The sequence below is a fragment of the Nicotiana tomentosiformis genome, chromosome 2 (assembly GCF_000390325.3).
Source record: "Nicotiana tomentosiformis chromosome 2, ASM39032v3, whole genome shotgun sequence".
Lineage (NCBI taxonomy): Eukaryota > Viridiplantae > Streptophyta > Magnoliopsida > Solanales > Solanaceae > Nicotiana > Nicotiana tomentosiformis.
This window is the reverse complement of record NC_090813.1, coordinates 45,573,101-45,600,675: the sequence shown is the minus strand read 5'-3', so window position 1 is coordinate 45,600,675 and position 27,575 is coordinate 45,573,101. Positions and strand designations below refer to the sequence as shown.

The window sequence follows — 27,575 nt, the reverse complement described above, 5'->3', positions numbered from 1 at the left end:
TACTATTTCATACACAGAAGAGAAATTCAAACACAAAGGGTAAAATAGTTGAATAATGTACCCAAAAGATAGCTCTAGATTATTATAATACCAAAGAAGAGGAACCAATACATGCTTAAATTTTTCACATGATGTTTAAAAAATGAATAAAATTGAACACAATTCTCACAAATATGAAAAAGGGATGACAAAGGCATATAACTATATACTCTTCAACTGCGATTCCGAGAATATCATTATGAAAATTCATGAAAATTTTCAAACGCCACAGGCTAGTTCACAAAACTCAAACCCTGTATTATGAATTCTTTCACTATCGATTCTCATGCTTTCAATATCGACTCTTTGACATAAATTTCAGTCTGAAAAATACCTTAAATATAACAAATAACAAAGATAAATGCACTGACTGGAACTTAGAAAAGAGGTTTCATATAAACTTGATCTTTGATACAACTGCACTTTGAATGAAGTTTCCTTCATGAAACTTAAAAAAGGCACAAAAAGTAATGAAACAATTTTCAATCCTCGAGCAACAACAATACTTATCGGGTCACAAAGCACAAATTTTTCTCATCAGTAGAGGAATTTAATGCCCGATCACATATTTAACTAAAATACCACAAAATATAATCATAGATTAGTAACTTCAACATCTCACCTTACAAACCAAAAAAGAGTGCTCATGTATTAGCACGTTAAAATATAAAACATAGACCTAAAGTAAAATCTTAAATGAACTCACCTTTTTAAATTAGCAGTACACAACATTACTGATTTTCCTTTTGTTTGGTGTAAAAGAAGGGTTCCCATAGTCCAATATCTTGTATAGCTCACTACATACAACCTATACAAAAATATCATATTTTTACTTCGGAATTTATCATTTGCACAGGGCGAAGCATGTACAAGCCTAACATTATAAAAGAAATTCGAATAACACTAAACTTCACTGAAAACTGAATTGCATTATTCTCCGGGAAATGCAACTATTTAGTCATGTTGCGAAAAAATCCCTGAAAAATCAGTACAAGAACTAAACAAAATAGTTTCGAGAAGGAGAGTAAATGCAAAGTTAACACCTTTAGCCTTTCCATGAAGAAAGAAACATTCACAACCCTTGGAGACTTGGATAATTGGAAAAGTGCAAATGTTTCAATCATCCTCTTCACACCATAATAGTTTGTTTGCATGCACTTATCTGCCAACTCATATATCTGAGATAATTTGTTATTCCAATTGAGTTGAAATCCTCTTGTCTATAGCAGAGCGAATGATAAATGGTGCATAAAATAAAGTCCAAAGTGAAAGGTTTTAGTGAACTACACGTAAAAACGTGAATTTTTCAGAATATTGCTATTGATTGTGTTGCTAGATATCAGACTCAAGATAGAACATAATTTTTCGTGGTTTCTTGACTAAAGCAGAAACATCATGTCATTTTCATGGTTAACTATGTATCCAAATCAAGTTCTACATATAATTAGTGCACATTGCTTTGGATCTCTCCATCTTGTACTTTCTTCTGCATCCAAAACTAACCCATTATATGACCTATAAGAACTGACCCATTATCCAAAAAATGTATCTCAAATTTATAATGCATAACTCAACATCACTGCCCATCCACCTCTTTACAAACTGTAAGAACCAAATCTTTACAAACTTACCTTAAAATCTTAACAGATTTATTTTTAGATGACTATATTCATCAAAAAATTTCAAACCTTATTCTAAGACCACTTTTATTTTTCTCCACTTTCGTTCTCCATATATCATTTGTAGTTAATCCTGGTAAACCAACCAAGAGTAAATTCCAGTACACCAACAAAAAGTAACAGGTAAAAATACATTGAAGAAACAACAAGACTAAATAATCTATGTGGGTAATTACAGAAGAGAAACAAAATTTAAAGGAAAAAATTAAGAAAACACAAAAAGAAAATTGGCTAATGTTAATTAAGTGGTAAGAACGTAGAAACAATGAGTAATTAATCTAAGATAGCTAGTATTACTTTAGAAACCTTACCAAATTCATAAGTTTGTGTTAGTGTCTCAGTACCAACAGTAAGCACATTAACTAAATAGAAGTAGATCTTACAAAGTTAACTTAGAAGAAAAGGGGAGAATGATGAAGTTACCAAATAATGATAACAGATGTTGATCTTTTGCTCCAATTTTTGGAAAAAATGCTTCTTTTCCATTTTGTTATCAAATCTGCAAGAAATTGAAGCCAAATAACCGAAGGCTTAAAATTTGGTGACGGCATGTACTGAAAAGACGGTCCAAAATGGTTTTGCCTATTAAAAAGAAACATAGAGAGAAAAATTGAAGAGTACCAGATTTGATGCTGAAATTTTGGATCATAAATTTCGAAGAAATACACTATTTTGTGATAGATTTTTAGAAGGGAAAAAGTTACCAGCCTTTTCTTCTTAAGTTACCAGTCACATGTGCTGCAATTTTGAAAGTGGGGTTGATGGATTTTCAGTGGTCAAAAGAGAATGATCGTTGGAACACTGAAGACTTGAATACGTGAAAATGGACTTTTTTACCATGAAAGAGAGAGGATAGATAGCAGCGTTCGGAATTGCCGCCATCAAGAAGAAACTGTTTGGTAAAGCTACGACTATCAACGAAGGAAAACGAAACGTTTGTGTTTGTCATAGTTAATTAATGGGAAAAGGGACTTTTTTACCATGAAAGAGAGAGGATAGATAGCAGCGTTCGGAATTGCCGCCATCAAAAAGAAACTGTTTGGTAAAGCTACGACTATCAACGAAGGAAAACGAAACGTTTGTGTTTGTCATAGTTAATTAATGAGAAAAAAGGATAAAAGCCTAAAAATTTTGAGGAAAAAGATAAAATGAATTCTGATCATTGAGGCTCAAAAGAAAAGCTAAGCAAATTAGAAAAAAAGCTTCTGCAATAGCCATTTTAGATTACCCACAGCCCTGAAGTTGCATAACACTCTCTTTCAAGACTTTTACGGTCTCTTGTTACATTTTAAATATTCTATAGTTTCTTTCTCTCCACAACGCATGAATGAATTTTGTAAAGGTCAATTTGTTTAATCATGCTATATTTGTCTCCCCCCGCCAACATGTTTTATGACCCTGTAGAGTTATTGGTTCCATGTAGCAGTAACACCCGGTTGTATCTGCATCCAATTCAGTAGCCTGACCCACAAGTCCTTAGCAAATGTACATTCTCCAAAAAGGTGATCTCTTGATTCAATTGCAGCTTGACAGAACACACAAGTAGGATTCACATTAAGATCCTGAAGCCTATCAACACTCAACAATCTTCCAAGACATTGTAAACATATTGTGAAAATGGCTTTAGGTGTAGCAATATTTTAAATTATTAGACATCTTCAATAAACCTTCGGATAATCAGGAAGTAATTGCAAATAAACCTGTTTAAATTGATTTTGAGTTATTGCCTTCAATTCTATTGGAATCTTCCTCACTTCTGAATGGGATAAGTAGCAAGAATGAGAGATTGATCCCACTATTTCATACACGGAAGAGAAATTCAAACACAAAGGGTAAAATAGTTGAATAATGTACCCAAAAGATAGCTCTAGATTATTATAATACCAAAGAAGAGGAACCAATACATGCTTAAATTTTTCACATGATGTTTAAAAAATGAATAAAATTGAACACAATTCTCACAAACATGAAAAAGGGATGACAAAGGCATATAACTATATACTCTTCAACTGCGATTCCGAGAATATCATTATGAAAATTCATGAAAATTTTCAAACGCCACAGGCTAGTTCACAAAACTCAAACCCTGTATTATGAATTCTTTCTCTATCGATTCTCATGCTTTCAATATCGACTCTTTGATATAAATTTCAGTCTGAAAAATACCTTAAATATAACAAATAACAAAGATAAATGCACTGACTGGAACTTAGAAAAGAGGTTTCATATAAACTTGATCTTTGATACAACTGCACTTTGAATGAAGTTTCCTTCATGAAACTTAAAAAAGGCGCAAAAAGTAATGAAACAATTTTCAATCCTCGAGCAACAACAATACTTATCGGGTCACAAAGTACAAATTTTTCTCATCAGTAGAGGAATTTAATGCCCGATCACATATTTAACTAAAACACCACAAAATATAATCATAGATTAGTAACTTCAACATCTCACCTTACAAATCAAAAAAGAGTGCTCATGTATTAGCACGTTAAAATATAAAACATAGACCTAAAGTAAAATCTTAAATGAACTCACCTTTTTAAATTAGCAGTACACAACATTACTGATTTTTCTTTTGTTTGGTGTAAAAGAAGGGTTCCCATAGTCCAATATCTTGTATAGCTCACTACATATAACCTATACAAAAATATCATATTTTTACTTCGGAATTTATCATTTGCACAGGGCGAAGCATGTACAAGCCTAACAATATAAAAGAAATTCGAATAACACTAAACTTCACTGAAAACTGAATTGCATTATTCTCCGAGAAATGCAACTATTTAGTCATGTTGCAAAAAAATCCCTGAAAAATCAGTACAAGAACTAAACAAAATAGTTTCGAGAAGGAGAGTAAATGCAAAGTTAACACCTTTAGCCTTTCCATGAAGAAAGAAACATTCACAACCCTTGGGGACTTGGATAATTGGAAAAGTGCAAATGTTTCAATCATCCTCTTCACACCATAATAGTTTGTTTGCATGCACTTATCTGCCAACTCATATATCTGAGATAATTTGTTATTCCAATTGAGTTGAAATCCTCTTGTCTATAGCAGAGCGAATGATAAATAGTGCACAAAATAAAGTCCAAAGTGAAAGGTTTTAGTGAACTACACGTAAAAACGTGAATTTTCCAGAATATTGCTATTGATTGTGTTGCTAGATATCAGACTCAAGATAGAACATAATTTTTCGTGGTTTCTTGACTAAAGCAGAAACATCATGTCATTTTCATGGTTAACTATGTATCCAAATCAAGTTCTACATATAATTAGTGCACATTGCTTTGGATCTCTCCTTCTTGTACTTTCTTCTGCATCCAAAACTAACCCATTATATGACCTATAAGAACTGACCCATTATCCAAAAAATATATCTCAAATTTATAATGCATAACTCAACATCACTGCCCATCCACCTCTTTACAAACTGTAAGAACCAAATCTTTACAAACTTACCTTAACATCTTAACAGATTTATTTTTAGATGACTATATTCATCAAAATATTTCAAACCTTATTCTAAGACCACTTTTATTTTCCTCCACTTTCGTTCTCCATATACCATTTGTAGTTAATCCTCGTAAACCAACCAAGAGTAAATTCCAGTACACCAACAAAAAGTAACAAGTAAAAATACATTGAAGAAACAGCAAGACTAAATAATCTATGTGGGTAATTACAGAAGAGAAACAAAATTTAAAGGAAAAAATTAAGAAAACACAAAAAGAAAATTGGCTAATGTTAATTAAGTGGTAAGAACGTAGAAACAATGAGCAATTAATCTAAGATAGCTAGTATTGCTTTAGAAACCTTACCAAGTTCATAAGTTTGTGTTAGTGTCTCAGTACCAACAGTAAGCACATTAACTAAATAGAAGTAGATTTTACAAAGTTAACTTAGAAGAAAAGGGGAGAATGATGAAGTTACCAAATAATGATAACAGATGTTGATCTTTTGCTCCAATTTTTGGAAAAAATGCTTCTTTTCCATTTTGTTATCAAATCTGCAAGAAATTGAAGCCAAATAACCGAAGGCTTAAAATTTGGTGACGGCATGTACTGAAAAGACGGTCCAAAATGGTTTTGCCTATTAAAAAGAAACATAGAGAGCAAAATTGAAGAGTACCAGATTTGATGCTGAAATTTTGGATCATAAATTTCGAAGAAATACACTATTTTGTGATAAATTTTTAGAAGGGAAAAAGTTACCAGCCTTTTCTTCTTAAGTTACCAGTCACATGTGCTGCAATTTTGAAAGTGGGGTTGATGGATTTTCAGTGGTCAAAAGAGAATGATCGTTGGAACACTGAAGACTTGAATACGTGAAAATGGACTTTTTTACCATGAAAGAGAGAGGATAGATAGCAGCGTTCGGAATTGCCGCCATCAAGAAGAAACTGTTTGGTAAAGCTACGACTATCAACGAAGGAAAACGAAACGTTTGTGTTTGTCATAGTTAATTAATGGAAAAAGGGACTTTTTTACCATGAAAGAGAGAGGATAGATAGCAGCGTTCGGAATTGCCGCCATAAAAAAGAAACTGTTTGGTAAAGCTACGACTATCAACGAAGGAAAACGAAACGTTTGTGTTTGTCATAGTTAATTAATGGGAAAAAAGGATAAAAGCCTAAAAATTTTGAGGAAAAAGATAAAATGAATTCTGATCATTGAGGCTCAAAAGAAAAGTTAAGCAAATTAGAAAAAAAGCTTCTGCAATAGCCATTTCAGATTACCCACAGCCCTGAAGTTGCATAACACTCTCTTTCAAGACTTTTACGGTCTCTTGTTACATTTTAAATATTCTATAGTTTCTTTCTCTCCACAACGCATGAATGAATTTTGTAAAGGTCAATTTGTTTAATCATGCTATATTTGTCTCCCCCCCTCCCCCAACATGTTTTATGACCCTGTAGAGTTATTGGTTCCATGTAGCAGTAACACCCGGTTGTATCTGCATCCTATTCAGTAGCCTGACCCACAAGTCCTTAGCAAATGTACAATCTCCAAAAAGGTGATCTCTTTATTCAATTGCAGCTTGACAGAACACACAAGTAGGATTCACATTAAGATCCTGAAGCCTATCAACACTCAACAATCTTCCAAGACATTGTAAACATATTGTGAAAATGGCTTTAGGTGTAGCAATATTTTGAAATATTAGACATCTTCAATAAACCTTCGGATAATCAGGAAGTAATTGCAAATAAACCTGTTTAAATTGGTTTTGAGTTATTGCCTTCAATTCTATTGGTATCTTCCTCACTTCTGAATGGGATAAGTAGCAAGAATGAGAGATTGATCTCACTATTTCATACACGGAAGAGAAATTCAAACACAAAGGGTAAAATAGTTGAATAATGTACCCAAAAGATAGCTCTAGATTATTATAATACCAAAGAAGAGGAACCAATACATGCTTAAATTTTTCACATGATGTTTAAAAAATGAATAAAATTGAACACAATTCTCACAAACATGAAAAAGGGATGACAAAGGCATATAACTATATACTCTTCAACTGCGATTCCGAGAATATCATTATGAAAATTCATGAAAATTTTCAAACGCCACAGGCTAGTTCACAAAACTCAAACCCTGTATTATGAATTCTTTCTCTATCGATTCTCATGCTTTCAATATCGACTCTTTGACATAAATTTCAGTCTGAAAAATACCTTGAATATAATAAATAACAAAGATAAATGCACTGACTGGAACTTAGAAAAGAGGTTTCATATAAACTTGATCTTTGATACAACTGCACTTTGAATGAAGTTTCCTTCATGAAACTTAAAAAAGGCGCAAAAAGTAATGAAACAATTTTCAATCCTCGAGCAACAACAATACTTATCGGGTCACAAAGCACAAATTTTTCTCATCAGTAGAGGAATTTAATGCCCGATCACATATTTAACTAAAATACCACAATATAATCATAGATTAGTAACTTCAACATCTCACCTTACAAACCAAAAAAGAGTGCTCATGTATTAGCACGTTAAAATATAAAACATAGACCTAAAGTAAAATCTTAAATGAACTCACCTTTTTAAATTAGCAGTACACAACATTACTGATTTTTCTTTTGTTTGGTGTAAAAGAAGGGTTCCCATAGTCCAATATCTTGTATAGCTCACTACATACAACCTATACAAAAATATCATATTTTTACTTCGGAATTTATCATTTGCACAGGGCGAAGCATGTACAAGCCTAACATTATAAAAGAAATTCGAATAACACTAAACTTCACTGAAAACTGAATTGCATTATTCTCCGGGAAATACAACTATTTAGTCATGTTGCGAAAAAATCCCTGAAAAATCAGTACAAGAACTAAACAAAATAGTTTCGAGAAGGAGAGTAAATGCAAAGTTAACACCTTTAGCCTTTCCATGAAGAAAGAAACATTCATAACCCTTGGAGACTTGGATAATTGAAAAAGTACAAATGTTTCAATCATCCTCTTCACACCATAATAGTTTGTTTGCATGCACTTATCTGCCAACTCATATATCTGAGATAATTTGTTATTCCAATTGAGTTGAAATCCTCTTGTCTATAGCAGAGCGAATGATAAATGGTGCACAAAATAAAGTCCAAAGTGAAAGGTTTTAGTGAACTACACGTAAAAACGTGAATTTTCCAGAATATTGCTATTGATTGTGTTGCTAGATATCAGACTCAAGATAGAACATAATGTTTCGTGGTTTCTTGACTAAAGCAGAAACATCATGTCATTTTCATGGTTAACTATGTATCCAAATCAAGTTCTACATATAATTAGTGCACATTGCTTTGGATCTCTCCTTCTTGTACTTTCTTCTACATCCAAAACTAACCCATTATATGACCTATAAGAACTGACCCATTATCCAAAAAATATATCTCAAATTTATAATGCATAACTCAACATCACTGCCCATCCACCTCTTTACAAACTGTAAGAACCAAATCTTTACAAACTTACCTTAACATCTTAACAGATTTATTTTTAGATGACTATATTCATCAAAAAATTTTAAACCTTATTCTAAGACCACTTTTATTTTCCTCCACTTTCGTTCTCCATATACCATTTGTAGTTAATCCTGTAAACCAACCAAGAGTAAATTCCAGTACACCAACAAAAAGTAACAGGTAAAAATACATTGAAGAAACAGCAAGACTAAATAATCTATGTAGGTAATTACAGAAGAGAAACAAAATTTAAAGGAAAAATTAAGAAAACACAAAAAGAAAATTGGCTAATGTTAATTAAGTGGTAAGAACGTAGAAACAATGAGCAATTAATCTAAGATAGCTAGTATTGCTTTAGAAATCTTACCAAATTCATAAGTTTGTGTTAGTGTCTCAGTACCAACAGTAAGCACATTAACTAAATAGAAGTAGATCTTACAAAGTTAACTTAGAAGAAAAGGGGAGAATGATGAAGTTACCAAATAATGATAACATATGTTGATCTTTTGCTCCAATTTTTGGAAAAAATGCTTCTTTTCCATTTTGTGATCAAATCTGCAAGAAATTGAAGCCAAATAACCGAAGGCTTAAAATTTGGTGACGGCATGTATTGAAAAGACGGTCCAAAATGATTTTGCCTATTAAAAAGAAACATAGAGAGCAAAATTGAAGAGTACTAGATTTGATGCTGAAATTTTGGATCATAAATTTCGAAGAAATACACTATTTTGTGATAGATTTTTAGAAGGGAAAAAGTTACCAGCCTTTTCTTCTTAAGTTACCAGTCACATGTGCTGCAATTTTGAAAGTGGGGTTGATGGATTTTCAGTGGTCAAAAGAGAATGATCGTTGGAACACTGAAGACTTGAATACATGAAAATGGACTTTTTTTTACCATGAAAGAGAGAGGATAGATAGCAGCGTTCGGAATTGCCGCCATCAAGAAGAAACTGTTTGGTAAAGCTACGACTATCAACGAAGGAAAACGAAACGTTTGTGTTTGTCATAGTTAATTAATGGGAAAAGGGACTTTTTTACCATGAAAGAGAGAGGATAGATAGCAGCGTTCGGAATTGCCGCCATCAAAAAGAAACTGTTTGGTAAAGCTACGACTATCAACGAAGGAAAACGAAACGTTTGTGTTTGTCATAGTTAATTAATGGGAAAAAAGGATTAAAGCCTAAAAATTTTGAGGAAAAAGATAAAATGTTATGGCCCTCAATTATATATTTATATAGATTGGGTCAACTATCTCATACATAAAAAAATAATTTAAATTGAAAATTTTGCATTTAGGATCCAAGTAAAAATTAAAGGCACGAGCAATCTATACATTCGTAAAATTTAATACACCATATAAATAAATTAGATTAAGTTTTCCATTAAAATTAGAAAATTGCATAAAGTCCAGATTGAAGCTTACCTTCAGGGGCAGATCTATGTAGAGTGTTGGGAGCGCCACGCCACACGAACTCTTGGGTAAAATTTTATGTGTCTGGGTGTGTATATATATATATATTGATACTTTACAAAGAAAATGTTATATATTAAAAAGATGGCACTTGCAGCAGTATGTTGTCTCTAGGTGCCATGATCCAAAACGTACATTCCAGATCCAAGATGCAGGATCGGATCCCTATTATTCCCGATTCTTTCCTTACTTTCTGCTTCTTTTCTTGTATTTCTTCATCTTTTGATTTCCTCTGTAAAATCATTTTATTATCTATTCAATAATATATTTGATTCTTTTTTTCTTTGCGTAGATCTTCAACATTTTATTTGAATGTGATTTTAATATTTTCTCTTTTTATCCATATAATTTTATTATTTCTATGATCTCTAAAATCTTTTATAATGATGGCATCAATAGACATATAAGGGGTGTATTTGCTAATTTAAAATTTTATTTTAATTGCAAGCATCTAATCACATCATTCAATAGAGAGAGTTAATTAGATCAAATTGGACAAAATTTATTCGGTTTGATGGTCATATATAGATATATGCACCAAAAATCTTGTAAATCGAACAGAATTAATTCAAAATTAATAGATCGAACCTAATCAAAGCAAACCGAATTAGTTCAAAATAGATCAAACCATTAAATCTTAGATCATAAATTTTAGAAAATGCCATCTTGCCTTGATTGTAAATCCTTAGACAATGCTAAATTGACCAATTCAATTCGATATAGCTAGATTTTGGTCAAAAGGACAAAAACAGTTACTCCTTACTATAATACGTGCTCATCCTACAGGCTGTGTGCGCAGCAAAAGTTGTTTTTATACTATATATGGGTTAATTCAACTGATTCTAATTTATTGGGCACGAAATATAGGTGTGTATATATATATATATATGAAAAGTTACTGAAATTTCAACAAATACCAATCCATACTTTCAAAAGTGTAATAAATTTAATTTAATGAATGACCTATCAAGTGTAATAAAATTCTGGAACCATTTCTGGCTAGTAATGTAAAGTTGATAAGAACTCAGAGAAGATAGAGAAAGCAACATCAACGACAGCGTAAGCCAGATGACAGAAAGGCACAAAGGCTACAACGAGTAAGCTTGCTCTAAATACAAGTGATTTGTTTGGACGGTAAAAGTTTATCATAAGAAGAAAACTTGAAATGGCTGCAGCTAAGAGGAAGAGGCTTTCTCTAAGCAGTAAATGTTTTTGGCTGGAAATTAGGGAATGTTCTGTTGTTGACAGCTTCTTCATAGCCATCGCTACTGAATTTAAACAAAGCAGGCTACAATTGTCAAGCAACTAGTCTGGCAATATGCACCCAAGGTCCTCATGTTTTGCCATTTTGACCACATCATCATATTCTTCTTTTCTTTGCTAAAGAGCATTATTACTCTACTTAGAACAAGCTCTTATCATCTAGGTGCAACCATTTTATCTTGGCTTGCTATGGCTGAATTTTTTGATCATAAATCACATGCAGATCCTCAAGAAAAACTTGTAGAAAGATCAATCTTTCTCGCTTTTGTCGGAAATAAACCCCCTGCAGAAATAATATTCACGGTAATAACAACGGAATAATAACGTAGTACCGAGATACGATAATTAACAGGAATAAAAAGAACAACAAGGACAAAGATTTTTAACGTGAAAAACTCTTCTGAATAAGAGAAAAAAAAAATACGGGCCCGAGAGGAGCAAAATAATTTACTATAATGAGGAATTTTACATCTAGTAGTCCCGAGTAAAATACTATAGGAACTACTATACACTCAAAAGAAATAACCATTTTTTAAGATTTTCACATCACTACAATATCGTTCACACTCTCTATTTTCCCTACACAGTCTATTTCTCACAATGCTTGAGAAATACTCTCTGCAACTATTGTGTTGGTTCTCTTTCTGTGTGATGTAAAATGAGAAGCAGATAGCTTCTTTTTATAGGAGAATGACCTACTTCTTCAACCAATCAGAATGAAGTATTTGTTAAAAATTGCAAATTTTTCCTACGCCCACCAATTTGGCAACCAAGTCCAATTTGGAAACTTGGACTTTTTCATTATGGGGATGAACCCTGCAACTTTCGCCATTATGTCTTTGCTTTTATGGTTATTGCCTCGGCGTATGTTGCATATTCGGTTCTTCCATGACAACAACAACTTCATGCTATTGGGATATTGTTTTTATATTTGAAATTGAGAATTTTATTAATAATTTAAAATTACAATAGCAACACTCCATGTACATACTTAGAATGGAACATCCTCCATTATTTGGATAAAGTAGGATTTGAGATTAAGCTTACGAAAATTCGCATTAAGTGTCACGACCCAATTTCACCTATAGATCATGATGGCGCCCAACACTATAGCTAGGTAAGTCAACTAATAAATTAAACATATATCGATAAAATTTAAATCCAAAAAAAATAATAAGACACCAAATTCTACCAATGTGTGTGCCAAGACCTGGTGTCACAAGTGTATAAGCATCTAGTAGATTATACAAAAATCTAAATACTGTTTGAAATAAAAATAGACAGAATTAAAAATACAAGAAGAGGCACTGGTAGTTGCAGGTCGGCTCAGAAAGGCAGCTCACTACTACGCCCCTGGATAACGAGGATGTGTTATGATAGGTCCTCCACTAGTATCTGCCTCAGATCCTGCACAAAAAGTGCAGCAAGTGTAGCATGAGTACGTAAACAACGTGTACCCAGTAAGTATCAAGCCTAATCTCGAAGTGGTAGAGACGAGATGGCCGACTTTGACACTCACTAAGGGTCAACAATAATAAATGAAATAAATTATAATTATTCAAATCAGCATGATTCACAGAATTAATAATAATTTTATTCATTTAGCAAAAATAATAAAAATCCTTCAAATGCAATAATTTTCAATTTATCAAATAGCTATACAAGCTGCAATTCAATTTCAATAAATTTTTAATTTATCAAATAGTTTTTCAAGCTGCAATAAACTGTCCAAGTATCGTGAATTTTTTTTTATTATCAAGCACGATTTCTGCCGAGGCCGTACGACCCGATCCAGAGTTTTGTGTACACTGTCGAGGGACGTGCGGTACGATCCATAGATGCATCTATCCTGCCGAGGCATTCGGCCCGCTCCACAAGAAAGGAGGACATTTTCTTATGTACCTCCGGAATGAGAGTATATTTGTTATAAGATAAATTCAGGAGGAAGAACAATTTCTCTTAACAATTAATTAATTTAAACAGAAAAATCAAGTATATAAGATTTTCATCCTTTAATATTTTTATCTAACAATTCACAATATATATATATAAATCAAATAATATTAATTAAACAAAGAATATAATTTACACAAGTAATTCATGCTTTGAGTCCTAAACTACCCGGACTTTAGTATTAATAGTAGCTACACACGGACTCTCGTCACCTTGTGCGTACGTAGCCCCCACAATTAGCAACAATTATTTAATTTTAATCACCTATGAGGTAATTTCTCCCTCACAAGATTAGACAAGAGACTTACCTCGTCTTGCTCCAATTTAATCCACTAGAAGGCCTTTTCCACGATTATCCAACTCTGTCTGGCTCGAATCTAGCCAAAATAATTCGATACAATCACTAAAGATTATAGGAATCAATTCTATAAGAAAATACTACATTTTTAATAAAAATTCCAAAATTAATTAAAAATTCGTCCGTGGGGCCCATGTCTCGGAATCCAGCAAAAGTTACGAAATCCGATAACCCATTCAATTACGAGTCCAACCATACCAGTTTCACTCAAATCCGACTCCGAATCGATACCGAAATCTCAAAAGTTCGTTTCTATAAGATTTCTAAAATAATTCCCAAATTTCAATCTCAAAACACTAATTAAATGATGAGAACAATGATATATTTGTGTTTATAGACCAAATCCAAGTTAGAATCTGTCACGACCCAAACTCAGGGAGCGCCATCGGCGCTCAACCGAGAGAACCCGACCGAGCAAGCCTATTAGACTTCCTTCTACCCAAACTCATCCATGAATAAAGAGGAGATGTACTCCATTAATCAATCAATGAAAAGATTTTATTAACAACTTCCTTTTCATTCCCATTAGCAGTTTCATTCATAATTTTCAAAACATTACGAGTTTATAGAATTAATGAAAAATATAATTTTCAAGTACCAATATTTCTAGTTCAATTCCCAACATCAACCATAACCCACAACCTATCTACGGAGCCTCTAAGTACAATAGAAGAGTAATATGGGAATGCCGGCAACAAGGCCCCGGCTATACCTCAAAACATAGTACATGAGAAACAAAAGATACACGACCCCAAAATGAAGTGGGGCTCACCAAATCAGCTGAAAGAGTGTACTGCTATCACTAATCAATATCGCCTGCTGAAGAACCACCTGCATCCATTAAAGATGCAGCGCCCCCGACAGAAGGGATGTTAGTACTGTTGAATAACACTAGTATGTATAGCTAAAAATCCTCTTTCAAAATAGAATGCCCATATAAGAAAAAGCAACACATAGAAACAACAAGTCACAATCAACAATATCCAAACATCCAGTTAAAACATAATAATTTTCAAAATACGAACTTCATATATAATTTTGGTTGGGAGATCATTAGCACCGATATACCACCGTCTTTATTAGCACGGAGTCCGATCATGCCTGATCGGCTAGGCCATCTCCCCACGAACAATGTGGTTTGATATGTGATGCGAAAGAAAGTTATTACCAAGAGTAGTACCACCATATGCGCAATATGACGTCTGATCTCCACCCGATCAGCTAGGCCGCCTTCCCACATATGCCGTGTGGGTTGACTTTTCCAATCCACAAAGGTTCCAGTTTCATCCCAATTAAGGGGAATAATATTATAATTTCCAAAGGTTCCAATTTCATCCTAAATAAGGGGAATAATCCCAATCCACCCGTATACTGACACGTGTAGTTTCAGGTGTGAGCCTTATGACCCACCCTTCCTCGGTATTGCTAATGATGCTCCCAAAAATAGTTTTGATTTGATTTGCAAACAAAAATATCATAAATACAATTGTACTCACCTCAACATCTTTCACATTATATGAATTCTCATTAGTATTTCCAGTCATTCACAACGACAATATTTCCTTGGCTCATTAGGCCATTCACAAGATTCTTTATTCCTGGCACGATGGCCGTATTTCATATTCCACACTTTTACCTCTTTCAATTTCAAAGATCACCATCAAGTATCAACATATAGGATATTTCAGAAATCATATACTTTAAATCCATTTAAAATGGAAACTTCAAACACAAATGGTTTCTTCCCAAAGAATGAGGCATACCAACCAACAATAGAAACAGACATGAAAAATCATAACCAGTCAACACACCATTTACTCTTGCAATACTCTTCCCCAGAAATGACAATGTACAATTTTAACACATGAGTATATAGAACTCGAATCACACTGGATATATTTATAAATCAAAGCATTAGTTAAAGCAGCCACTAATGGCATGAATTTAGTACAAAAGCTTTTAGACAATTCTATCTTCAAAGTCATTTTTAAACAATTGAGTCGAGGCTCATTTTACATTCTTTATCGCATCTTCTCAAATCATTTGCACTACTAGACATAATCATAACTTAAATTCTTGGCATGTTGGCCACACTCTATATCCCTAATTAACTTATTTCACTTCCAACTATCTTTATAGATTATCAACAATAAGATATTTCCAAATCAAGACTTTAGGTACACATATGAGCAATTAAGAGTCTTAAGAATATTGAGATTTTCTCACACAATTTAGCATACTATCTTTCATTGAAACACGACTCAAAGCCATAACCTTTTAATACGTAACCCATACTTTGAAACTTAAGGAAACATTATGGAATTCAACTCCAAGAGAGAAAGTTTAGCCAACATACCTCAATCGAGCTTCCTTAACTCTAGAATGATTCGGAATTCTTAGCAATCCCGATCTATTTTGAGACATAACAAAATTGAACCATAATTAGGAAGATATTCATAGTCTCAGCTCATTTGAGCATTTTATCAGACACTGGGTGTGCAAATTTAACCACAAGGTTCTTCTACAAGATTTTCTTCACTCCACAACCCAATCCTTACTTATTTCAGCTCAACAATTTTTCCACAATTATTATTGGTACATGCATGTATAAATAATAATCTCATACCCATGAATCATACTCCTAATCAACCATCTTCTATCCAAATTCGAAATTGAAAACTAGGGTATGGAACCTTACCTCTTAGACGAAGAACTTATGGGTTTTCCTTGTTAATCTTCCAAGATTTGAGCAAGACTTGATGAATAATTAACCTAGGGTTTTTCTCTCTCTAAAACACTCTCCCTTCTCTCTAAAACATCAGATTTTTACTCAAAAATGACCCAAAACGTGTATTTAATGAAGTAGGGTCGGGTTTTAAAAATCCAAAAATGGAGCTCCGGAACAGGTTCTGCGGTCGCATATGCGGACCGCATATCGGTCGCATAATTACATACCAAAACGATCAAAAATCTGTCTGTGTATGCAGTCACTATGCGGTCTGCATAACTGTTATGCGATCGCATAATGCACCGCATAATAGTTATGCGGTCGCATAGCCGACCGCATAATTGCCCCCAGACTGGCCCTTCTCCGACTCACTTCTGCGGCCATTATGCGTCCCGCAGAGTGATTATGCGGTCGCATAATGGACCGCATAAACGCGCTTTTCTGCCAAAAAATTTTCTTTACTTTCCGGTGCATTGTTCAACCCAAAAAGTCTGAACCGCGGCTTGCAAGCTCGCCGCGAAGATTTTATTCCATCCTCAAACACGTAAGCCTACTCCGGCACCACGAAACCTTGAATTCACTTGCGAAATTTACGGGACTTTACACTGAAATACTTTAAAATTTTCCGGGGTGTTACAAAATCACTTACCCCAATGTCTTTTCCTTGAAAATCTATCAAAAATCGCCTCTGCTCAAGCTCCAATTTATTAAAAATGGCGAATGGAACTAATGCCCACTTTTTATAAAACTGCCAAGACAGCCTTCAGAAATGGGCCTCGAACGGGGCCTCGATCGTGACTTCGATCATGGCCCTCGAGCCTAGGCCTCGATCGTGGCTTCGATCACAGGCTCGAGCCTGGACCTCGGTCATGGCCTCGATTATGGCATCGAGCCTGGTCCTTCGATCATAGCCTCAATCATGGCATCGAGCCTGAGCCTTCGATTATGACCCTCGATCTTGGGTCTCGATCCTAACCCTCGAGCCTTGCCTTCGATCATGGCCCTCGAGCTGGACCTTCGATCATGGCTTCGATACACAAGCTCGAGCCTGAGCCTCGTCAACCCTGGGCTCGATACCTGGGCTCGATATCTGGGCTCGATACCTGGGCTCGATCACACCCCAAAATGTCCAACAGAAGAGGAAAAATTGCTGCAACATTTTAAGTTCAACTTTTGATCCATTAACCATCTGAAATTCACTTGAGGCCCTTGGGACCTCAACCAAATATACCAACAAGTCCTAAAATATCATACGAACTTATTTGAAATTTCAAATCACATAAAACGACGCTAAAATCATGAATTATGCTTCCATTCAAGCTTAATGAAACTTAAAATTTTCAGCTTCTACATTTGATGTCGAAACCTATCAAATCAACTCCGATTGACCTCAAATTTTGCACATAAGTCAAAAATGACACAACGGAGCTATGAAATTTTCGGAACTGAATTCCGACTCTGGTATCAAAAAGTCAACTCCCCGGTCAAACTTTCAAACTTAAATTTTTATTTTTAGCCATTTCAAGCCTAATTTAACTACGGACTTTCAAATAAAATTGCGAACACGCTCCTAAATCCAAAATCACCATACAGAACTGTTGGAATCATCAAAATTCTATTTCGGAGTCGTTTGCACATAATTCGACATCCGATCACTATTTAAACATAAACTTTTAATTTTTTATCAAAATTTCATATCTCGGGTTAGGGACATCGAAATTTAATTCCGGGCATACACCCAAGTCCCAAATCACGATACGGACCTACCGGAACTGTTAAAATACTGATCCGAGTCCGTTTGCTCAAAATGTTGACCAAAGTCAACTCAATTGAGTTTTAAAGCTTTAATTCACATTTTAATCTATTTTTCACATAAAAATTTTCCATAAAATTTTACGGATTGTGCACGCAAGTCGAGGAATAATAAATAGTACTCTTCAAGGTCTTAAAATACAAAATTAATTAATAAATTTAAAGATAATATTTTGGCTCATCACATTAAGAGAGTGTTATTGGGATATATAAGCCATAAATTGACTCCTGCATCTCAGTTGTACTAGTTCTTATTGGAGTACTTAAGCTTCTTCTCTGTTCTTTTATTCATTAATAAACTACTTTCATGTGAACTTCATCTTTTTTATAGGCAATGAATCTATTAGTATTTTGATGATTGTTATAAAGAGGTAATTTTACAAAATTATAAAAATGAGTGATATCGATAAAAGTTATTATATGGATGAAATACTACATAAAAAATCGATTCTATTCCAAAAATAATTTGGCTTTAGTTAGATTTTGGTTTAAAGGAGAAAAAAAATATAATTAACATATAATACATACTAAGTATGAAAATCAAGTTAAACTTATTCACCTAACTAGGGGTGGCAAGTGGGCCGGGCTCGGTCCTAAGTGGGCTTCGCGGGCCCAGTCTTAAGTGGGCCGGTCCTAAGTGGACCGGTCCTATGTGGTCCGGTCCTAAACGGTCCTGGGCTTCGCGGGCTTACTGCTGGAACCGGCTCGTGACCGGGACCACGAACTAACGGGCCCGGTTTAGTGGGCCGGTCCCGGGCCCAAACGGGCCTAAACGGGCCCAAAAGAAACTTTCTCTTTTAAATTTTTTTTTTATAGAAGTTAGAGAAAAAAATAGTAATAAAGATATATAAGCTATATTCGATTTATATACTATATATACATCTTAAAATATACTATATATATCTAGTATACTATGTATATATAGTATATCTTAAGATGTATATGTAGTATATCTTAAGATGTATATATAGTATAGTATATATAATATATCTTAAGATGTATATATAGTATATCAAATATAGTTTATATATCTTATGAGATGTATATATAGTATAGACTATAGTATGAGATGTATATATAGTATAGACTATAGTATAGTATATATATAAGCTTATATATATATATATATGTATACTATACTATATTATACTATATGTATAGCTTAAGATATAAAAGAACAAAAATATTGTAAAGAGATATTCAAATCAATGCGTTATATTTTTATAAATTAGAGAGAGATTGTGATCGATTGATGATTTTGTAAGAAAAAATGAAATAATGATGGGGTATTTATAGTTGAAAATAGGAAAAAAGTGTAATTATAAAAAGTTTGGGATTAAAACAAAGTTGAGGGGTTAAATGGCTATTTCATAAATAGCCAACGGCTATTTTTGACAGCCCAACGGCTATTTTTTACAGTCCAACATTTAAAAAAATAAAAATAAATAAATAGCCGTTGGGCCCGCTAGGCCCGCTAAGGGGACCGGGCCGGTCCGGTCCCGAGCCCTGGCGGGCCAAACGGTCCCGGGCTTGGCGGGCCCAATCATAAGACCGGCCCACGAGACCGGACCAGACCCGCTAAAACCGGACCAAACGATCCTGGCCCGTTTAGCCGTTTGGCCCGTCTGGCCCGCGGTCCTGGGCCGGTCCCGGGCCTGGACCGGCCCACTTGCCAGGCCTACACCTAACGTGGTATGTTGCGGGCGACAATGAAACAGTAAAAAGAAAAATAAAAAGCTAAGGAAAAAAAATTAGGGCAAAATTAAAATAGGTTTTTCAATTGATGCCTTCTGATACTCACTAATGATTACATATAGCCTCCACTCAAAATCAATACTCTCAAAGAAAATTACATTGATAAGGATATCTGGAGCATAAATGGTGATGGCAATTTTCTACAACCTCTGCTTATAAACATTATAGACAGAAGAAGAACACTTCTCCATTCCTCGCCAAATTATGGACTAAGGAAGTTCCTTTCAAAATTTTATTTCTCTGTTGGAGAATCATAAAAAACAAGATTCCACTTGATGACTCTCTACACAGGTTTGGCCTTACCGTTGTTTCTATATGCACTTATTGTAGGAGTCCAAGAGAGGAAATCATCACTCATGTATTTCTACAGAGTAAACTGGCTACCAGGATTTGGAGAATGACAGCAGATCCTTTGGGAATTGACCATTGTAATTTGAGTATCAACTCCACACTACACAAGTGGTGGAACATTAAACCCAACAATGTTATTCACAGATTGCTTTTACATATCACCCCTCTTATAGTTCTTTGGGAACTATGGAAGGCATGATGCTCGAAAAAATATGGTCAGAAGTCTATCTCACTCAATAGAGTACGGAATCAAATTCTTTTTCAAATTAAGGTGTCTTTGGGGAAAAGATTTATAAAGATAAACTTTCAATGGAACTAGAGTAATGTTTGCACTGTGGCTATCAACTACAGACCTAGACTATCTAGTATCGTGATGAGATGGAATAATATGCAGAACAATTCTCTGATTCTACACACTGATGGCAGTTATATGACCTCTCAGAAGTTAGCTGGAGCTGGAGGTATTGTTAGAAGAATAAATGGAGATATGGTTATGGGATTTGCCAATGCTCTCTAATTCTCAACCAACAATTACAATGAAACACAAGCTGCACTATTTGGTATTGACTGGTGTTGCAATCAGAACTTATCCAACTTTTCTCTTTGTTTGGATTCTCTCTTGGTCGTTAACATGATCCAAAGGAAGATCAAACCACCTTGGCAACTAGAAAGTAGTCTTTTAAATCATGTTGTATCAATGTACTATATATTCAGCAACTGGAACATATCATTTATAGGGTGAGGGGGAGGAATATTATGGTTTCTCACTGTTATAGGGAAGGTAATATGGTAGCCGATGCACTTGCTAAACACGCTACCATAATACATCAAAATACCATTTTTACGCAAGAAAGTAATCTACCTAGCGAAGCCAGAGGAGCACTTAGAATGGACAAGATGGGGTTGTCAATAATCAGAATCAGACCCGTGAAATATGAAGGATGGAACTTTGATCCACCATGAAGTTACATGTTTTTTACTCTATGACCTTGTTCCAGTTTGGACTAGGTCTTTTTGTAACAATTCTCTTTGAATTAGTCTTTGTCTTCAGCTTGTTTATCAAGGTAGATAGGTATTAGTTCTAAGACTCTATTAGTTTTAGTTGGCCTTGATATGGAGGTAAGATTTATGACCCCCTCTTGTTGTACTTTTTTGGTATCTTATAAACAAGGTAGGGGTCATTGCCAAACCCTCCACCACCACAAGAGGTAAAATCCTGAGTGGATGGCTTTAATTTTAAAAAAAATATAGCCTTCACTATTCACTACCAAATAAAAATTGTAACTAACTCTGACAAGGACTAAAAGTGTAGTAGTAACTTAAATCTATGAGCCTAATTATAATTTCTCAAACTTAAACCTAGAAAGGACTTAACTTATCAACTAATAACTTAACTTTACCCGTCATTAGCTGACCCTAACGGCTACATATAGTCTTTAAAGCTTCCTGTACTAGCTTCGCAAGCTGAGGCTATTTTCAATTGCATCAGTTCCCCTCCGTTGAGAGCTTCCTTGTCCTCAAGGAAGGAAAAGAGGAAAACATGTCTTTAGGGTTGAATAATCCTCCCATGTAGCTCAATCATGTGGTAACTGGTCCTATTACACTAGAACCTGAGCCACAACCTTGTTTCCTTTTTGGATCATGCGCTTTTCTTCAATCTTGTGTGGCTGGGGGCAGTAAGGACTTGGCAGTTCAACTATGGGAGGATGAGATGTTGTTTCTGGAAGCTCATGGAATTTCTTGAGATGAGAGACATAAAACGTTGGGTGCAATAACAGCTGGGGAGGAAGAGAGAGTTTGTAGGCAACATTTTCCACTTTTTGTAGTACCTGATAGAGCCCATAATATTTAGCAGAAAGCTTAGAAAATTGCCCTCCTGACATAGTGATTTGCTTGTAGGGTTGGATTTTAACAGACACCCAATCACCCTCTTTGAATTGTCTATCCGATCTATGTTTATTGGCTTGATTCATCATTCTCTATTGAGCCGTTTTTAGGTGATATTTCAGAAGTTGCACTTTGAACTCCCTCGTGAGCAGGCTTCTATCCACCTCCTCCATACTTGAGTCTCCAGCAGCATAAGGCAAGTGCAAGGGAGGATGTTGGCCATATAATGATTCATATGGTGTACACTGTATGGAAGAGTGAAATGTAGTATTGTACCACCATTCAACTGCTCCTAAGTAGTGCATCCAGACCTTTTGGGAATCTGAACAGAAGCATCTCAAGTATGTTTTCACACACCTATTAACTTCCTCAGTTTGGCCATCTGTTTGAGGGTGGTAAGTTGTTGAGGTATTGCGGCTTACTCTTAACATGACAAACAAGTCTTGCCAAAGTTTACTTGTAAAAATAGGATCTCTGTCACTTATGATGTCTTCTGGCAGTCCATGTAGCATGTAGATCTGTTCCATGAAAATCTTGGCCAACTCATTTGCAGAATAAGGATGAGATAGACCTATAAAATGAGCATACTTGGTAAGCCTTCCATCACCACCAAATAACTGATTTCCCTTGAGATTTTGACAATTCCTCTATGAAGTCCATACTTATGCTACTCCAACCTGCATCAGGTATTCTAAGGGGCTGTATCAACCCTGGATAAGGGCATTATCATACTTATACCTCTAATAAATATCACAATTCTTCACAAACTATTGGATTTCCTCCTTCATCCCCTTCCAATAGAATATGGAAGATACCCTCCTGTAAGTGTTGTCTATTCCTGAGTGCCCTCAAATAGTGAAATTATGCCACAACTGTAAAATTTTCTTCCTTAGTTGTAAGTCAGGCCCTAACACTAGTTTACCATTCTTCCTTAGTTGTTCATGTATAAAGGTGTATCCCATCTCATTAGAGCCCTTATTCTTGAGAGTTTGGATTGTTGCCTTCAGTTCAACATCTAGATCCCAACTTTTCATAATTGCCTCTAATAGGTTAGTCTTCACAGTTGATAGTGTCATGGATCACAACTCTATCAAGGAAAGTCTAGAAAGTGCATCTGCAGCCTTGTACTTTTCCCCCTTTTTGTATTCAATCTCAAAATCATATTGCATTAACTTGGTGATCCATTTCAGCTGGTTGCCCGTGTGTAGTTTCTGTTCTAGCAAGAACTTAAGAGATTTTTGGTCTGTCTTGATAATGAAAGGTTTCAATGTCAGGTACTGGGACTATTTGTTTAATGCCAAGACTTATGCTAACAACTGCTTGTCATAACTGATGATGATTGGTGCTGAAAGGATAACCCTTTACTGAGATAGGCAATTGGCTGACCTTCTTGCATCAATACAGCTCCAATGCCTACATTACAGGCATCAGTTTTGTCACACCTCCTTTTTCCCGAAGGTATAGGGAGTTTTTCCAATTAAAGTGACATAAATCGAAATGGAATTATTTATTCATTCAGAGTCGCCACTTGGAATAATTTACGGTGTCCCAAGTTACCGGTTCATTTTAGAATCCCAAATCGAGAAAATTTGACTCTATTTTTTGGTCTGCGAATACAGAAGACTGGGTAAGGAATTCTGTTAATCCGGGAGAAGGTGTGAGGCACTCCCGGATTCTGTGATTTTAGCACGGTCGTTTAACTATTAATAATTGGTCTAATTATCTGATTTAGACATATTTAAAATCTATTGTGCATTTTTATCTTCTAACCGCTTTTAATTATTTATGAAATTATTTTTGGAACAAGTCACGATGTCGTACACTTGCCGTTTTGATACACATTGCAAACCGCGCCACATGAAATGCACCCGCGATTTACGACATATTTATTTTTATTATTATTCGAAATTATGATCGGGTCACATGAAATACATACCCGAATCGGGGATTATGTGTCATGACTATGCCACGGGAACCGTACCCATAATCACAATTATTTAATATTAATTTCGACTAAAGAAAGCTACGATGTTTGAAGTAATCCTATACATTGTTTGAGATGATTGTAAACAGTTGTAGATCATGGAATTCGTTTGTTGCTTTAACTTGACAAAGAATTATAAAGTTCTGCCTTCCATTTTAAAAGGAAACGAAGGTTATTAATAACCAAGTTTCAGACATACTCATCATCTGGGATTAAGTTTCATATGATGCCCAATATAATAAAAGGGAAATCAATTCAAAAAGGGTTCAACTACATGAATTTTCTAGACCCCATGCTCATTAATTCCTAACATATTTTCGTGTATTTGGCCAAACCCAATTCCTAAAGCATGCGTAAAATATTTAATTATCTAATGGGCTGGCCAACCCAAACCCACAACCCGAGTCATTAAGACAAAATCAAATAAACATACAAAGACCAAATAGCTAGAACAAAGAAACGAGAAAATGACAGTAGACAAATATAACAAGATAATATGACGAGAGCCATCAGATTTCCGTTTGAACCCAACTGCCACCCACTTATTCTAAATGACTCAAAACATTCCAAGGATTTCAAGCTTAGTCACTTAGCACGTACGGTACTACTTTATCAATAAGAAACCACTTCCTCAACAAGAAAACCAATATATTTACGTGCCATGGAAAGATAATCTATATGATCTAACTTAAACACATTAAGAGCGCACCTCAATACATGTTTAAAAGGAAGAACCTGCACATAACTATCCCAGGAATTAGACTTACGAAATTGGGACAAACATATGAACTATCAAACCAATATTCAGAGACACACATAATAAGAAAGCTAATGGATTGCCATTTCAGTTGAAACTTACTAGAAAACTCATGAACATCACAAGGGAATCCCTCAAAAAGAAAGTATACAGCCTGCTTGATTCATGAAGCTATTTCACCACTATATCTAGCATATGACCTCAATTAAAGCAGCAAGCAGTCACTTGAAATTTTAGGATTTGAATTGCGCAATATTTCATTATTGTTACGCCTTTAGGAGAGAAACTGCATATACCGAGCAAGAGTCCAAATATTTTCGTACAAAACTCAAAGAGTGAAGCCGAACAATCAAGAACTATCAACAAGACGCAGTTCCTCTATAAACACTCACAAGTTCATCAAAACCTCAGTCCTTTATATCGAAAACAGACATATCTGAGTTTAAACGATGTCTAAATGAACTAAGGAAGCTAAATGCTCTCATATATGACATGAAAATTCAATCAGACCAGCTCTTAAAATTCGATTTCAATTTGCCCTAGGAGAAACAAACAATCAATTTAAATAATGTTTCACCGATCATTTAAACCGTCAAAAATAGACGTCGATCTAATATTTAATACACGGTCATCAATCTGACATCAAAAGATCAAACAAGCTGATTGCGGCAAATGAGATCAAATTTCACAAAAAATATTAAAGTGACTAAACCGATCAGTAGCAGATAAAGAACATTAGGGAAGAACCAACAAAGACACTCCAACATACTTATGAAATCATAGAGGGGGCATTCAACTGATTCATGACTCACTTGCTAATTATACAACTAACCAACTCAAGTCGAACATATCGAAAACTAAGCATTTAGGTCGGGAACAATTCGATAGAACACTAAGACGATTTTCATGAATGAAAAAGAAGCATACTCGAGTCAATTCCTAACACCCAAGTCTCGTCATATTTAAATCCACACAAAAAAAAAAACAGAATGAGAAAGCAACTATTTTCAAGCTTCATGTATATAACCATGGAAGAACAGATGCTCAGCTACATACCTGATGATAGCAAAAATATACAAAGAAAATAAATCTCTGAATGTTGAGGAAAATATCAGCACGAACAGCAGAAACCAAACCAAAACAGCTTCAAAAGGCCACTTCCAAAATCCAAAGAGAACCCAGAAAAACTACTGAAATAGTATGAATTCGAATCTCTTTTTTTTTTTTTTTAAACTGTTTTTTTTTAGTTTTTAAGATATTTTCTGAACCAAAATGAGAATGGGGAATTTTTTTTTTTTTTGAAAGAAAAGTGGAGAGTCAGAAGATCCTTCTTTCTTTCCAAAAATGCAGAGCATCCAAAAAAATCCCACTATCTATAGGGAAGGTCCCCTTTTTATACTAAAAATTAAGGAATCCCTTTTAACATGTGCCATCCCTAAAAATAGGGAAAAAAAACATCTTCTAAAACCGAATTGGACAGCTGTCCCTTTTCAGATATTTTTTTTTATTTTTCAGCTCTTTTACTTCTAGTTTTTGCTCAAAAGTCCCAAAACTCTGACCTCTTTTAGTTTTTTTTTTTTGCTAATGAGTCCTTTCCTTATCCTCTAGAACCTTCTTAATTGGTTACAGAAAATATTCCCTTAATTTTAATCCCTAAACTACCCTGCAAGATCCTTGTATTTACACCTCTTGTAGAAATGTAACCCTACTGATTAATGAACTACTGGGCTTGGGTCGAAATTAGAGCAAGATTTGGGTCGCTGATCACTGGCCTAGTTTTAAAATAAACTAAATAGCCTCTTTCTTTCCTAGTCTAAATATTTTCTAAATTGATCAATCTAATTCTAATTAAAGCTAACTTTGCGAAATTAACCTAACTATCTATTTTCTAACAATTAACTAATTACTTAGCAAATAAATACATGTAAAATCACTAATGTATTTTTGTATTTTAATAATGCAAACTAAATGTTAATAATGCAAGTAAAAATATAAGAATGCAAAAGGCAAAAAGAGAAAAAATATTTTTTGATCATTTTCATGATTCGAAATGCTACTAAAACATGCTAAAAGTGCAAATGAATGCCAAACAAATAAAAGTAAAAATTCTTAAAATTCTACAAAAGTCACTAAAACTATTTTTTGAATATTTTGGGAGTAATTTCCTATGCGGGGCAAAAATTAAGTGCTCACAGCTGCCCCTCTTTGCTCGGAAACATGAAGAGTTTTCGGACAAAGATAAAGTGAGCAATCATGAATAATTTTTGCCCATTGTATACTCCATGGGAAGCGTTTTGAAAATGTTTGACCGAACCTTACTTCGGAGGTTGCCTACATATCCTTGGCTATAAAGGAATCAGGTTAGTGTAGTTCTGGAAGTTTTGGTAGCTGGGCCTACCGAGAAGCTGTGTTTTCACTGCTGTTGCTGCTACTACTGATTGCTGAGCCCCTTATTACACCAAAATTAAAATGAAAATAAACTAAACAAGCTTATCAGCTATGAGTTACAAAATTCCTGTCTATAAGTCTTCTGCAACTTGATCTTGAATTTTCTACAGTCTTGTTGTGCATC

At 34.6% G+C, this 27,575-nt stretch overlaps 1 long non-coding RNA gene across 1 annotated transcript; it reads right to left on the bottom strand.

Moving 5' to 3' along the window:
* Window positions 1-14,225: 14,225 nt before the first annotated feature.
* LOC138906452 (uncharacterized) lies at window positions 14,226-26,381 on the bottom strand. Its single transcript, XR_011413850.1, has 2 exons — window positions 26,060-26,381; window positions 14,226-14,560 (listed from the first exon to the last, which is right to left on the bottom strand). It is a non-coding gene; the product is annotated as an uncharacterized lncRNA (long non-coding RNA).
* Between the last annotated feature and the right edge of the window lie 1,194 nt (window positions 26,382-27,575).